General features: G+C 34.6%; 1 protein-coding gene across 4 annotated transcripts in view; it reads right to left on the bottom strand.

Moving 5' to 3' along the window:
- Window positions 1-16,158, bottom strand: part of ced-6 (PTB domain-containing adapter protein ced-6) — a 305,642-nt gene that overhangs the window by 132,784 nt on the left and 156,700 nt on the right. The window contains exon 2 of one of the 4 annotated variants that reach the window (XM_081736267.1): window positions 7,121-7,161. The exons of the other annotated variants lie outside the window; for them this stretch is intronic. The gene's annotated coding sequence lies outside the window, so the exon portion shown is untranslated. The remainder of the gene's footprint in view (window positions 1-7,120; window positions 7,162-16,158) is intronic. 4 annotated transcript variants of the gene reach the window in all.

Below are 16,158 nucleotides of genomic sequence, written 5' to 3'. Positions count from 1 at the left end.
AAATTCTTCTAAATTATATGAATTTATAATATTCTAGTATTGTATTCTAAAAACTCTATTTCGTGAATTTTGATAAATATTTTCAAAATTATTCATTATCAAGCTTCGAAGATTATTAAAAATAGGCTGATTAATTTCATAGTCTTGTATGTCTACATTCCCATATGTTTTTATGTAATGTTGCCATGGAAACTAGCGTGTGAACCCCTGATAAGTTGAACATCTGGGGTTGAGACCAGGTACTTGATAATGTTTTAACAACGAAGACGGTCACACGGAATTTCTGTCCCTGTATATATTTTACAATTGTGTTGCTGTTAAAAGTAAGGTACATTATACACCTGAAGTTTAATTAGTAAAGTCAAAAAGGAAGTACTGAACTGAAGTTGTGGAAGAAAATACACTAAATAAAACAAAGAATATATCAAGTGCAAAAGTACCTCATTCTTGTGAGTAGACAGATTAGGATTTCATCGGTGACTTGTTTCATCTGCTTGCTGATCAGTAAATTTTGGGCAGTACCGTAAACTGAAACATTATTTTGGTTGAGAATTTCTTCAAAATTAAGGTAAAATTCGATGTGAAGTTTTGGAGGTTATAATTATGCAGTACACATTACTTTTACTAAACAGACGTTGAATTCTGAGAGCATGAAAAGGCAAAAAAACATGATTCGTAGCTAGTTTTTAGTCCTTCCTTCCAGAGTGAGATGGTTGTATTTCTGAGCATTACACAATGCTTTACTACATATCTAATTATTAATATTTTGGGCAGAATGAAAGTCTTGATGAATAAAAATTTACTTATTATTATTATTATTATTATTATTATTATTATTATTATTCAATCACCTCAAATTTATAGTACTGACAAAATTCTTCAAACCAATTTTGTTCCGTACCATAATATTTATTGCACATACAGTCATAGCAGATAATTATTAATGGAAGAAGCACAGCTGAATGGATACTTCATTTTATTTTGAACTCTTCTTTGCTGGTGTTTACAAAAATAAATCCCAAAAGTATTTAGATTTATTACATTCCTGTTTTCATTCTGGTATAGATTTATCCGATGTTTTTACATACTGACATAAAAGAAATATAGCCCAAAAATCGAAAATCTACTTTTTCTGTATAATTTCTTAAATTTATAAAATAATAATAATAATAAATACTAGGTTTAACGTAAATATGAAGAGAACCAATGTTGGACTCCCAATAATAATAATAATAATAATAATAAAAAATAAAAATAATTGGAAGTTCATCTGATCATTAGAGTCCATTTGATACAACTTGTCCCATTTGACAGTTGCTTTCCTCTGCTTTTTCCTTCCTGCACGTGGTCACAACAATCAGGCGAGGAGAGCTGTTTCTATGGCAACAGCACTTTCAGCCAATTGTAGTGGCTCATTTCTCTCGCTCTGCAATGGTAAACACTCTACCCTTTTCGCACGTTGCCAATTTGAATCTAAACAAATGCACATTGTTTTAGTCGAATGTCAACTTGAGTAGCGGACCTGCTGGTTATTGAGAAAATTCTTTTTAGTTCTCTTTTGTGTCATTTAATTTTATAAAACTGAGGTTTACTTGCCATAAATAATTTCGTGTTTCAACACCAGACGCAAAAGCCGGCAACACAGCATTGAGCACCACGTGGGCGCAGCGAACTGTCAGAAGGGACAAGTAGTATCAATTAGAGTATAGTAACAGAGATATTGACTGTTCCATAAATATTAGCATTTTGACCCTTGAGAGGAAAGCTCCAGCGGGAATTTTTGGAACTTCTGTAAAATTGCTCCTCTAGTAGAGGTCCACCAATGGAGTAAAATTCAACTTTATCCTAATTATTTCAGATTCAAAACCTTTATTGTCTGGGCTACTTGGAGACAATGAGCTTTTGTTCCTATGATGAGGAAAATAATGTTTCTTAAGCAGTTAATATATGTAGATATAAGTATTTTGCACCACAAGGTCTCTCGTAGTAAGAAATAAGTTTTTATGCCCTATGGACCATCGTTAATACCTCCGTTTTAACGTAAGATTTCCTCTGTATTGCCTTATTTTTTATTCTCTCCCTTATTCTCTTGCCTTGCACCATACCTATCACATTTCATGAGAATAAGTACTATAAGAATATGAAACTGAATTTTGTCAATTTTCAAATTACGCAATAAACAATTATTTAAATCTTTTTGGGATTAGGAATTAGATTTCTGGGCTTTCGGCATTTATGATCATGTTAGCCCGTAACGTATGAGGGATGACGTCTTAGCGATCACACTATCTGAGGAAAGGGAAGGACGGAAGGAAGCGGCCTGGAATCTGTGTTAGATATCACCTCAGCATTTGCCTGGTGTGAATGAGGAAAACCCACAAAACCTCACTCAGGATGGCTGGCCTGAAAAGGCTAGTCAACTTTTTCAATCAAATGTCTCCACCTGGAATCGAACCCGGGACCGCTCGCACTAAATCTATTGTCTAAGTGCAAAGTTATCCCTCCCTCTTGATCAAGTTGCTAAAATGTGTTTTTTGTGGTCTCAGGTTTTGTCCTCGTTGGGAGCATTTTCCTTTTTAAATAAATCAAGAGTACGAATTTGTGCCTCATTTTAAGCCGCAGATTGTCTTATCCTCTTCGTGTTGAAAAGGGACATTAAGTTAATCTGTACGGTATACGCTACACTAAGAAACAGATTATATACACACATGCTAACTGTATGCTCTTGTACAGTAATTCTGTTACTCTAAATAATCGTGATAACTGCTATGTGTGTACATTGCTAAACATCGGCAGAGCAATTGATCCATATGCATAAATTTAAGTTCATACTGTTTATTAGCAATGAAACGCAACATCCACCTCGCGATTCTACTCAAATTATTGCTAATTGTTTATCTTAACGGCCGACGTGTTTTAAAAACAACCCGTTATTTTGCCACACTACTGTCCTAATCAAACGCTTTCGTAAAATGAGTCGACTGAACTGACCACCCAAACAAGTATGTTTATTATTTTACCAAACACACTACAAACTTCTTTCAGTCTACATACTATGGTTAAAGCTTGTCTTTCAAACGGTAAGACATAAGTTGTACCACAAATTAGATCAAATCTATATTTACATAGTAACAAGATACCATTGAGTAATCGTAAGGAGGAAAATTAAGAAAAATGTTATTTATATTTAATTTTATATCACAGTAACACGTAAATTTTAAAGAAATTTAAGAGCGTTGAAATCACTTGAATGGCTGACTGACAAGAATGACATGTACGGTATAAGCAGTATAAAATGTATAGCATATTAACTGAATCTTTATAAAAAAATCACCCATTATAGGTTAACCCTTTAGAGACGGGCTAGGCATATAAATATCTGGACGGAGAGGGCGAGTATTGTTTATAAATACTCTGAGTAATTTGTATTTAAAAAAAAAAAAAACTTCAATATCCAACCACAGACTTGGATGGCTTTCAAGGCGAGTTTTTTTTTTTTCCTTTTCTGAAGAAAGTTTGACAGTTATCCCTAAGGATTCCCTTTAAAGAAGGGCGTGGTATGAACAAAGCCGACTGTTCCGTTGAGGGCAAGTGTAGTATATAAATACAAAATCTGGACATATAATGGAGGCGGTAAAAGCTTCATTTTCATTTCTCAAGTAAGATATTCTATGTACTGCAATATAATAAACATTCAGTTTGAAAATTATATTTTTCATTTTTTGTCTCTGAAGAAAGTGATTTAAAACTCCTGTCAAAGTGTTAACGAAGCCCAAAGTTGATCGCCGCAAAAATCAAGCTCCGTTGTATTCTATTTGAGCCAAGTCTATCTACTTGTATTCTATTAGTCACCTCACGACGATCGTATATTAAGATATTACATTTCTTCTTGGCCATCCCAAAGGTTTTTCTTTCCCTTAGGCTTCTCAACAAGAATTATGCATCATGCACTATGATTCCTGTAAACAATATATCCCGCTCATCTAGTCATCTCTACTTGATTATGACATGTTATACGCACTTCCATTTCATATGATTTGTATTACCTGCAGTTATTGTGAAGTTCAGCGTTGAATATATTCTTCAGTTTTTCGACTTTTCGCGCACACAAACATTTTCAGAATGTTTTGAAAATCCTCTATGGTTCCTCTCAAAGTCTGATCAATTTCCACAACCACCCTATAGAATGGGTGGAATTAATTTCATGAAATATTAGTCCCGACGTTAAAGTGCCTTCTCCACAAGTTTAGTGGCTAGCGTGTGCGCTTTTGGTACACGAGTCCCCGTATTCGAATCCTGGTGGAAGAGTAGATTGAGCCCATTACGCTGGTTCAGATTCCGCCTTAAGCTGTAAGCTCATAGCAGGGCCGTTAATAGATTTCATGGACTCCCAGATAAATTTTATGAGTTGCCATTTTGTCAAATTATATTATTATTATTATTATTATTATTATTATTATTATTATTATTATTATTATTATTACTACTATTATTGCAGCCATATAACACTTCAAAAGTCTGTAAAGTAAATTTCTGTATACCAATGTATTAAACTTTATTCTCGTTTAGTGTACTTAGAAAGTCGCTATATGCATGTATTTTTTAAAAAGTAATCTTAAGTTAATCTCTACAAAAGCTGTGATTACTCTGTCGTCGTCGGGAATTTCAAAAATGAAAAATTCTCAATGGAATGGTGAAAAAAAATTTCACAGGTCCCCGACAACTATCGCGTTGCCCTCCCTTATGGGCTCCCTGCTCACAGCCTCGGTGCTGGACAGTGACTTCGATTACAACCAGCCAAAAAGCGACGTTAAAGTGTTTCGTACGAAGTAATACCCTATTATTAATCTAGATTTTGCTTCCTCCTTGATTTCATTCTTATTTGTTAGCCCTACTTGTAAGCGTAAATTATCCGCACTTTTAACCTTATTATTGGTTATAATGTTTTCCTAAATATGACTTGTTCTCACATTATCTACATTTCAACAACGATTTCCTTACAGACCGCCAGAAGGCTACTGTATTTTGTGAATCTACATAAACTTGAACTGAAATTGTGCCTATTACACATAACATGAAACTTCGATAACTTTGCCGTACAACAGTATATGTCCAAGAATTAGTGTACACTAAAATGTTGGCGAATAATAACCGAAACAAATCAAACAGAACAAAACTAATATTGTCTTTCCTACATATGATAGATGTGAACATTACATATCATCGGAAATTTCATCAGTAACTGCTAGTGAGAGAAGTACAACTGGTAAGTCTATAAAAATTACTGTGTATATGAAGAGTTATAGCGAAAGCGAATGAAAAATTTAAACTTAAGAGGCCAGTGTGATCGTCAAGACTAATGCTCAGAATAATTCACAAGTTTCAAACAACGAAATTTTAATCTACAATAGTTGTAAATAGATAAAGAACCATGTTTCTCGATTACCGATTTTTCATGGGTACCAATTATTATTATTATAGACCGGATATTTAGGCATTAAAAACCTGGAAAATAGGCAGGGAAATAGGTACTTAAAATTTTAAAAATAAGCACTAAATTGTAACTCGAAGTAATTAAGATAAATACTTAATACAATTAAAAAATTCAATGTTCAAAGAATCTAGAAACATATACCTATTAATATCTTATTTTACTGTATATATAAAAATGAGGCCTGATATGTATTCCATGTATATTTGATAATACATTCTATACAACAATTTATCACTACACATAATATTCCAAATTTTATACACTATCAGTACACACAGCAGTTCAAAGTTTTACGGCATCTTATCACTACAAACAACACACATTTCTCGGAAGAGGAAGAATTCTTTCTTGAAATACTAAATTATATGTTTTTCCTAATAAAGTCTTATTTTGAAGAAATGCATAGAATAAGCAACATTAGGCACTAAATCAATTATTTAGCCAGGAAGGGGCGAAATAGGCAATATAAAATTAGCTTAAATTGTAACTATAGCCCCCATATAAACTTTAAAACTTAATATTAAAGATATGATGAATAATAAAAGAATAGGCATTTTGCCTAACATTCGGTCTCTATTTTTATTATTATTCAAAACTAGGGATGTGCACAAAACGAGATAGGGATTTTTGTGACGAGATGCGAGACGAGAGAGACCTCTTTTAAAATAAATATTTTTAGAGGCAAGACTCGTTTTACGAGATTTGTCCAGATGAGACTGTCTTAACTGTCTCGTGTGCATTCCTACTGAAGCTTAAACGTTGAAAATTCGAGAGTTCATTACAAATGAGGCTACTGTACTTTCAGGAACATACTATCAAAATATACCAACTCAACAATATTTAGTAAATGCTAATTTCAGCCAATTTTCAGACATACGAGACTAAACTTCGAAGTTCATTGAAAATATGGTAAATATATTATGAGAGAGCGGGGAACCTTTTTGCATACCTGTATATTAATAAGTAGGATTACTGAACAACATCGCTCATTCTAACTTTTAGGTATTCCTTTAAAATTTAACCCTATTCTCAGATGTTAACGACACAGCCGTTATTTTTTTTTAACGAACCGTTGCAGATGATAAAAGAACGTATTAAAAAATATTTTCGTTATGAAATATATTTGATCTTTTGATTACAAAAAAAAAAAAAAAAAATCTACACTATATTGAAATACTGTCCCCTACCCTCAACCATCCTACACTCACTCAAGTTACAACATGGACAAGAATATTCAACCAAGCATACGAACTGCCTTCACTCAATCATTTAATTCCTGTCATTAGGTGTTGATGTCACACCAACCCCATTTCACAATTCACACACCACGTGCATGGGATATTATATATACATTTTGCATCACACCATTAATGGCCACATCTCGACCCACTACTTCTCTTAAGAAGTATGTCCCTCTGGCATGAAGCCAGTGACGTGGGTCGTGCTTAATTTCAGAAAAGAAAAATAAATTGTTAGTGATCAGGAACATAGATTTCAAGTCTAATGAAATGGGTACTAATTCTAGGTTACAACAAAGCATCGCTATCGAATAAGCAGAAAACATTTCCCCCCTTTTCGTTGTGAAAATTCTCATGGATTTTAGCAATGTTCTCTAATTATACATACCTTCGCATAACTAAAGCCCAAATGTCACTACGAGTACCCACCTGTAAAGAAAGAAAAGATTAAAATAAACATTTGCACATGATAGAGCAGTAAACAATATTAAAACATGAAATAAACGCCCATAAAAAAAATCCTACAGTCTTTGATCTTATTAAGAGCTTGCTTTGTAATTATTTACATCCAAATATTTCTATATTCATTTGGTTAAGAATTCGAACCCAAGACCATATCATACATCCACTGAATTTGATAATTTATGCTAGTGTCAGGAACATTTATGTAGGCTTACTTTGCTCCTCAAAATTACTGATCATCTTGAAATACTGGAACATTTTTATCCGACAATAAATAAATAAAATAAAAAAAAAAAATCAGAACTGGAGTGTTATGTTCTACATAACCCTAAAATGCGGTCACAATGAAAATCTTATGAAGACTAGTTACAAGTAACAAATCTTAATAGTAAGCAGCCTTTAGAGGAAAAAAGTACTATATCGCAGTACTGTAATTTAAGTGTTATACAGTTACTATGATAGTTAATTAAAAATATATGACAGTTACCTTACAAGCAATACTAGTTAGAGAATGGAACTAAAGGCTCGATATTATTAGTGCATAAGTGAATACAGTTGGACACTTGGTATAATAGGTCAACATTCAATCATACATAACATTCCCTAAACGAATATATTGCGAAAGTAATTTTCTTCGTAAAGTAAAAGTCATTAACACATTACAAAAGCTCTTTTCTTATGCACAATTGTTAAAACATCACTAAACCGTAATTACGACTTGCGTCACTTGAAGTCACGCTAGTTGAACATGCGCATTCTTCACCAGCAGATCAATTATTCCATGTGCATCTAAAACCACAACAACAAATTTTTACATCTGTAAATCATTGTGAACAATAAATGACTAGTTACTGCCAACATTTTATAGTTCAAAGTAGAGATGCAAGGGCTCGGAAAAAAACCGGCTTTTTTGGAAAAAAACTCGGTTTTTTCTGCTTTGCTTTTTTGCTTCGGAAATTTTGGGCTTTTTTCAAAATACTGCTTTAAATTGATAAAACAGACTTTGTATCGCTTCTCTATAACACAAAAAATCATTTAATTAGTGGTTGATGCTGATAATAATATAAAACATCGAAAATAAACTATGAATTTCGAAAAAATATTTCAAACAATTTTTCTTCAACATATTTACATTATGAATTCCACAGGATTAACCAATGTATATAATAAGAATTTTTTAACCTCCTATATACAAAAGTAAGCAGAGTTGGCAAGAACCGTGGTTGTTTTTGAAAATGCCAAAAACCCGTTTTGGGGGGGATGTTTAAACCAGGCTTTTTTGGTTTAAGCCAGGCTTTTTTGACTTAGATTTTTTGCTTTATGTATTTATATTACATATTTACAGAAATAGCCTAAGTTTGTTTCGCCTTGATGTTATTATGCAACAGCGGGGTTATGCCGGAAGAACTCCCATAAGCTTAAAGAAGTGCGGTCAGTAAATTTCTTAAGTTGGGAATCTCCCGCCCTAGCCATTGGGAAAATCCCGTCATTACTTGAAATGTAAGACAATAACGGGAAAATCCTGTTATTGCTTTGCATGTAAAATTTAAAGGTCAACGTACCATAATCAGTACGCTAAAACTGAGGTATTAAATTACAAATTTAGTACCGGTACGTAGATATCATTGAAAGTCCAATCCAAGCTAATGTTGGAAGCTACGTAGGCAATCGATAAATTTTGCCAATTTCTATCAATATATTTAAGCAATATTGGCTTCTTTATAAAACAACACGCATTTAGGCATGTAGAAATATACAATTTGGTTTGTTTCGTATATTTAGGCTTAACATCCTTACGAAATACCGAGGTTATCAAGGAGAAGACTTTCGCTTAAACTGACATCAGAACCGCTACTTGGGTTACGCATGAAAGAAGGATTGTGGTTCGACCGAGAATCGAACATGGGACACCTTGATTAAAAGGTGAAAGGGAAATAAAACTATTGCAGGTAGTTTGATATCTGGAAACGTTACCATGAAGTTCACACGATTTGCATTTTTCATTCTTTTTATTTTTGTGGTTTAAACCAGTTATTAAAAAAAAAAGTTGGTGTAAATCAGCCAACCCTAAAAGTAAACACTTCTTTTTAAAGAATACACAAATAACTAGCAAAATAGTATGTAGTATTTTTACTTCAAAATATTCCATACCCTCTTTTTGAAACAAAATAAAATTAAAATAAAACATAAGAGAAATACTTATATTTATATGATACACTTAAAGGCTGCACATCTAGAGCTTTTGGTTCTGTATATTCTTGAAATTCTACAGTTAAGTTTTATAGAACCACCATCACAGTTTACCCAATCCTCAAGTTTTCTGAATTTTTAACAAGAGGGATTCAACATATCATTATGGAACTCCCCCCCCCCTCAAAAAAAAGACTACGGAATATATTTAAGTTAAGCTAAATACAACTGCACAACAAATATGACTGAGTGATTAGCTTTTGCGCTTCTATCAGGAAGTCCGGGATTCAACCAGCAACCAGCATCAACGCGTTACTTGCCCCAAAAAAGTAACTGTTACTTTACTTCGAAAGTAACGCGTTACTAACGCGTTACTTTTAGGTCCGAAACTTTAAATATGTGAAAAAAATTATTACTTCAATTTTCCGTACTACTATTACCACCGCTATTATTATTATTATTATTATTATTATTATTGCACTTCTGAATCGCTTTATTAATACACAAGAACAAATTTTTACTTGTTATATGAACATTTTCATATAGTGTAACATTGATAAAATGCCATACTGCGTTACTCGTAGGAATGAGTACGAGCGAGTTTTCTTTGAAACTCGATTCGACTAGAAACATACATCTTTGAGCTTGACCCGAGAACTCGGCTCGAAAAATTTTCTCCAACTCGACTCGAATTGGAGTAGACTTTCGAGTACGCTCTTCAAGTATATATTACATAGACAATATAATTATTATCTATGACACTACTACTACTACAACTTCTTCTTCTTCTTCTTCTTCTTCTTATTATTATTATTATTATTATTATTATCATTATTATTATTATTATTATTATTATTATTATTATTATTATCATTATTATTATTATCATTATTATTATTATTATTATTATTATTATTATTATTATTATTATTATTATTATTATTATTATTATTATTATTATTATTATTATTATTATTATTATTATTATAAGAACACCGCATATAAACATGAAAGATAGGCGGTTTGTATTTGAATACTAAAAACTAGTTGATTGCCAACCTCGCTAGTCGTGAAGTCTAGGAGTCAAGGACATTGTTCACGACATTCTGAATTTGGGTCTAGGTTGAGTATTCGAGCTTGAGCCAAACACTGTTAAAAATTATAAGGCACTGGCCAAATATCTTCAAATCTGCTCGGCCCGGGCTTAGAATTGTCAACGCCTCGAGCAGCTCGGCTCACAGCTCAATCACTATCGACCTGAACCGAGAAGTGAGCCGAGCCAACAGCTCACCCAACCAACTCGGCTAGAGCCCTCGGCTCAGTTGAGCCGAATCGAGCAGATGGCTCATCCCAACCAAGCCAGTTCGAGTCGATGGTTCACCCCAAGCAAGCCGGCTCGAGCTATCTTCTCAGTTGAGCCGAGCGGAGCTGAGCTTGTTATAAAAAATTTCTTGTGGTCTCGCTATCGAGACGAGAGGAGATGCGAACAGTGTCCCCTCTCGTGAGCAACACTAAAAGCATTCCATATTACTGCTTAGCTTACATTTCTTATGGTTTTCGCTTTCCAGTGTAATCAGGCCATGATTTCAAGACGAGTTAAAACGAACGAGCCATTTAACAAACTCGACTGGACTCGAAACTCGACGCGATAAACTGAATCGGCTTGGAACTCGACTCGAGAATATTACCTTTGACTTGACTCGAAACTCGACTTGAATTCGAGTCGAATCGAGTTTTATCTTGACTTGTGCTCATCCTTATGCGTTAGAAAAAAATTGTTGCGTATTATTATACTGCTAAACTATTTATATAATAATAACAATGTTGTTATGTAAAATTAAAAATACAGAATATAGAGAAACATAACACTACAATCAATAAAATGAGAACACATGAACTGGGGGTGAATCAAAACTTGCCAGTAATTCTAAAGTCGATACATGCTTTTTAAAGCTGGTTTCAAACTCTATAATCAACGGGACTCTAGGATAAGCAAACTGGTCTGAAAGAACTCCAATATTACATATCATCAGCAAACTATTTTCTAGTAATAAAGTAGACCTGCTCATCAGAACAGTTTATTCATATTAACCCCTTACTGTATATCGTTAATTATGGCACTCTACTTGTTGATATTTTCCACCAGGGGACTTCAGAAATTTTACTTTTAAATTCTGTCCACCATCATCCTCAGCTCTTAAGAAAAAAGTATTCTTTCAAATGTTCGAACGGTAAAATATTTTCGTTCTCCATCTTCATAAAAACAACACCAATCAAAGTAAAATAGACTACCGGTATCATTGCACTCCTAGTTCACTCACTGAATGTATTGATTTGGAGCTGTCAAAATCTACGACAAAATCTTCCAGGTGCTTGCAATCAGTACACGTGATTTCCCTGAGGCTGTCCTCATCTTCCAAAAACAGCAAGTGGCACTACGAACTTATCTGTTTCTCTGTGTGTCAATGACTGTTGGTCACTGACATACGTAGTTCATGCTCGATTGTTTCATTCTGAGAAATTCACTTACAGGAAAGAAATATTTGTTTCCGAAAAAAATACATATATTGCAGTTACTTATCCGAAATGTAACGCGAAAAAAGTAACGCAAACTAGGTACGTTACTTAAAAATTTGTAACGCGTTACCGTTACAGTTACTTTGGAAAAAATGTAATGCGTTACTAGGAAACGTTACTTAAAAAGTAACGCGTTACTTGCGTTACGTTACTTCCCAAGACTGGGTTAGGGGGGCGGTCTTTCGGACTGAAGCCCGTTCCCCAAAGTTACGGAATGTCTGCAACAAACGAAATATCTATTATTTATGCCTTTACTCATAAACTTTAAGCTCCCGTCAAATAAAAATTACGAATGTTTAAAAAAACTAAACATTAGTAAGAAACCCTTCCCAAAATACTTTTCTAAATCCGCCACTGATTCTCAGTATAAAATGATTTTTAAAGTTGTATCCGGAAGATTATTGCTAAACATATAAACGAAACGAAATATTAGTTATGCCTGTACTCAAACTTCAAGCACTTCCCAAATAAAATTAGGACTTTTTAGGAAACGAAACAATCAGAAAAACCCCTCCTAAAGTACTTTTCTAAATCCGCTACTGATTATTTGTATAAATTGGTATTCAAGGTTGTGTAAGGAAAGTTATTGCTAAATCACTTCACAGCTACAGTATAACAGAAATGTGGAAGTACGGTTTGACGGATATATTGAAAAACGTACGTTTTGACGGATAAATAGAAAAACGGGCAAGTTTAACTTTTGCGCTAGAAGCTAGAGTACTAAAAGCTCTTAGAAATGAAACGCGGATGACAAACTAGAGAAGAAAAAAGATGTCGATAACTCAAAAGTTAAAATAAAGTTAAATAGCCTTAAAATTACCCTCAAATACTACATTCTTCATGTTAGCTTTAATTCGTAAAACATGTGCTCCATCCATCTTGATGGTGAATTTCAGAGCGAAATATCACATTCAGGTCATGGAATTTTTATCTAATTATAGAATATACTATAAGAAAGCTATTTAGATAGAAAAATCATGAAGTTGAAAAAAGCCAAAATTTCCAAAATTCTCGTTTTTTTCCCAAAAAAGCCGGCTTTTTATGTGAAAAAAACCATCGATTCAAAAAAGCCGGCTTTTTTGCATCTCTAGTTCAAAGTGCCAGCACTCAAAGCATAAATAATAAAATAGCCTTTCAACATACGTTGCTATCTATTAGAATGCTATAGCGATATGATTAATTTATCAAGCATTACACCAATTCACTAAGTAATATCTGCGATACATGAGCACAAATTAGTCATCACGTATAGACGAGTTTTCAGAAAAAGAATACATTTTGATACATCTCGTAGTCTTATCTTGTTTTTATGTGGAGTTCACTATAATAATAATAATAATAATAATAATAATAATAATAATAATAATAATAATAATAATAATAATAATAATAATAATAATAATAATAATAATAATTTCCTTCAAGCTTGGTTCGATGAAATTACCTCTGTACTTTAGTAAAAAGTGGATGATTATGAAACAATTGGCTGGATGAGCATGGGGATGCGCTCAGATGGATTTCAATGCACAAACTGCGCAAACTGATCATTTCTTCAATTTTTTTATTTTTTTATTTTATTTTTTTTTAATGTACTCTCAAGCTGGAGAATGATCAATTTTGAGCGGAGAAAAATCTTTTAGGGAAAAGCTATAGAGAAGAACTGTAAATTTTGGGGTGCTGCACAGAAGTCCTTAGGCGGATGGCGATCCTTGGATAAGCGCGAGGGAATAAACGAAAGAATCCCACCAAAAACACCAACATGATGTTCAACACAAACTCATTGCCTGGGATCGAACAAAGAACCCCTAGCATCAAAGATAAGGGTTTCTCCACTAAGCCACCTTAGCTTATTAAATATTATAGAGTATGAGTAAACAAATTAAAAGGTCTCCTTCGAAAATCTAAGAGGAGAACTGGGTACTAACAGCTTTCATTACCGTATTAAAATTTTAAAATATAACAAACTGTTTCCAGTTTCAGATTTCACTAGCAACGAAGATTTGTATTATATACAAGGTGGACCACTTATCTTGATACAAGGTCTTCATTTTTAACCTTTACAGGACGGATAGGGATTAAGAAAATCGTAACCTTTACGTTGGCGACCCAGTACCCCTTCTAATCGTCACAAGATACCTCGTAGTAAAGGTTATGGAACACAGATCCCAATGAACTAACTTTTGTGCTCCCCGTACCAAACCCGTAGATGACGAAATTTTTGTTAAAAAAAATGTGAGAAGCTGGCAACACTTACTTGTCGTACGCAGGAAAAAATATTTTTACTTCTACGTCAGATATTGAGTACAATCATGTACAAAAATGAAGGGCGAAAATTCAATAACAAGTGACAAAATTCCAAACGTGTTTTCTGCGAGAATCATCCTGTATGTATTTTTCGAAATATTTTGGTCTACCCTGGCGCCCCGTAAGTTATACCTCGTTGGAAAAATTATGAGGCATAGATTCCTAAGAGGTAACTTTTGTCCAACCCATAAAAGAAGAAATTCAAACAAGTTGAAATAAAGAATACATTTTCTTGAAGTTGGCAACACTGTTACTTGAGCGCAAGAATGGCTATACACAGGGTATCATTAGTTAGGATGTTTATTTATCTTTATTGATAAAACTTTTCATGCTTTTAGCTCCTTTAGGAGGGAGAGTTTCCCTCCTCCAAATGCTGAGGGGGGAACTAAAACATCCAACTTTCCCCCCTAACCCTTCAGCTGCTGGACCCCCGCTGTGGATGAAATGCACACCGTTTGAAAGTTTCATACTTTCTAAACAGACACACCTAAATCATCTCTCTAGGTTGATTAGGAGCGAAGCGATGGAAGTCGAAACTGCTGCCTCAACCCGTGAACCGTTCGTCCTGTAATGGTTAAATATTTACAAAAATCTGAAATTTCCTACCACGGAGTTACGTGCAGAACGATATATATATATATATATATACACACTGTGTGATATCCGGACACCCTCAAAACATACGTTTTTCATATTAGGTGCATTGTGCTGCCACCTACTGCCAGGTACTCATCAGCGACCTCAGTAGTCATTAGACATCGTGAGAAAGCAGAATGGGGTGTTCCGCGGAACTCACAGACTTCTGACACAAGTAACACCGAATCACCTGACCACGTTGTACGCGAGATTCCCACACTCCTAAACATCCCTAGGTACACTGTGTCTGATGTGATAGTGAAGTAGAAATATGAAGGGACACCTACAGCACAAAAGCGTACAGGCCGACCTCGTCTGTTGACAGAGACCGCCGACAGTTGAAGAGGGTCGTAAAGTGTAATAGGCAGACATCTATCCAGACCATCACACAAAAATTCCAAACTCCATCAGGATTCACTCCAAGTACTATGACAGGCGTGAGGTGAGAAAACTGATTTCATGGTCGAGCGGCTGCTCATAAGCCACACATCACGCACGTAAATGCCAAACGACGCCTCGCTTGGTGTAAGGAGCGTAAACATTGGACGATTGAACAGTAAAAAAAACGTTGTGTGGAGTGACAAATCACTGTACACAATGTGGTGATCCGATGGCAGGGTGTGGGTATGGCGAATGCCCGGTGAACGTCATCTGTCAGCATGTGTAGTGCCAACAGTAAAATTTGCAGGTGGTGCTGCTATTGTATGATCGTGTTTTTCTTGGAGGGGGATTTCACCCTTTGTTTTGCGTGGCACTCACAGTGCAGGCCTACATTGATGTTTAAGTACCTTCTTGCTTCCCATTGTTGAAGAGCAATTCGGGGATGGCGACTGCATCTTTCAACACGATCGAGCACCTGTTCATACTGCAGTCTGTGGCGGAGTGGTTACACGACCATAACATCTCTAATGGACTGGCCTGCACAGAGTTCTGACTAGAACACCTTCTATAGAACACCTTTGAGATGTTTTGGAACGCCGACTTCATGCTAGACCTCACCGATCTACATCGATACATCTCCTCGGTTCAGCACTCCATGAAGAATGGGCTGCCATTCCCCAAGAATCCTTCCAGCACCTAATTGAAAGTATGTCTGCGATAGTGGAAGCTGTTATCAAGGCTAAGGGTGGGCCTATACCATATTGAATTCCAGCAATACCGATGGAGAGCGCCACAAACTTGTAAGTCATTTTCAGCCAGATGTCTGGATACTTTTGATCACATAGTATATATAAAACCTTCTTTTGTCTAATGTAT

Source organism: Thermobia domestica, chromosome 13, assembly GCF_964235325.1.
Source record: "Thermobia domestica chromosome 13, izTheDome1.hap1.1, whole genome shotgun sequence".
In the NCBI taxonomy this organism is placed as follows: Eukaryota; Metazoa; Arthropoda; class Insecta; order Zygentoma; family Lepismatidae; genus Thermobia; species Thermobia domestica.
The sequence above is the reverse complement of the archived record's forward strand: the minus strand, read 5'-3'. Positions and strand labels throughout refer to the sequence as shown.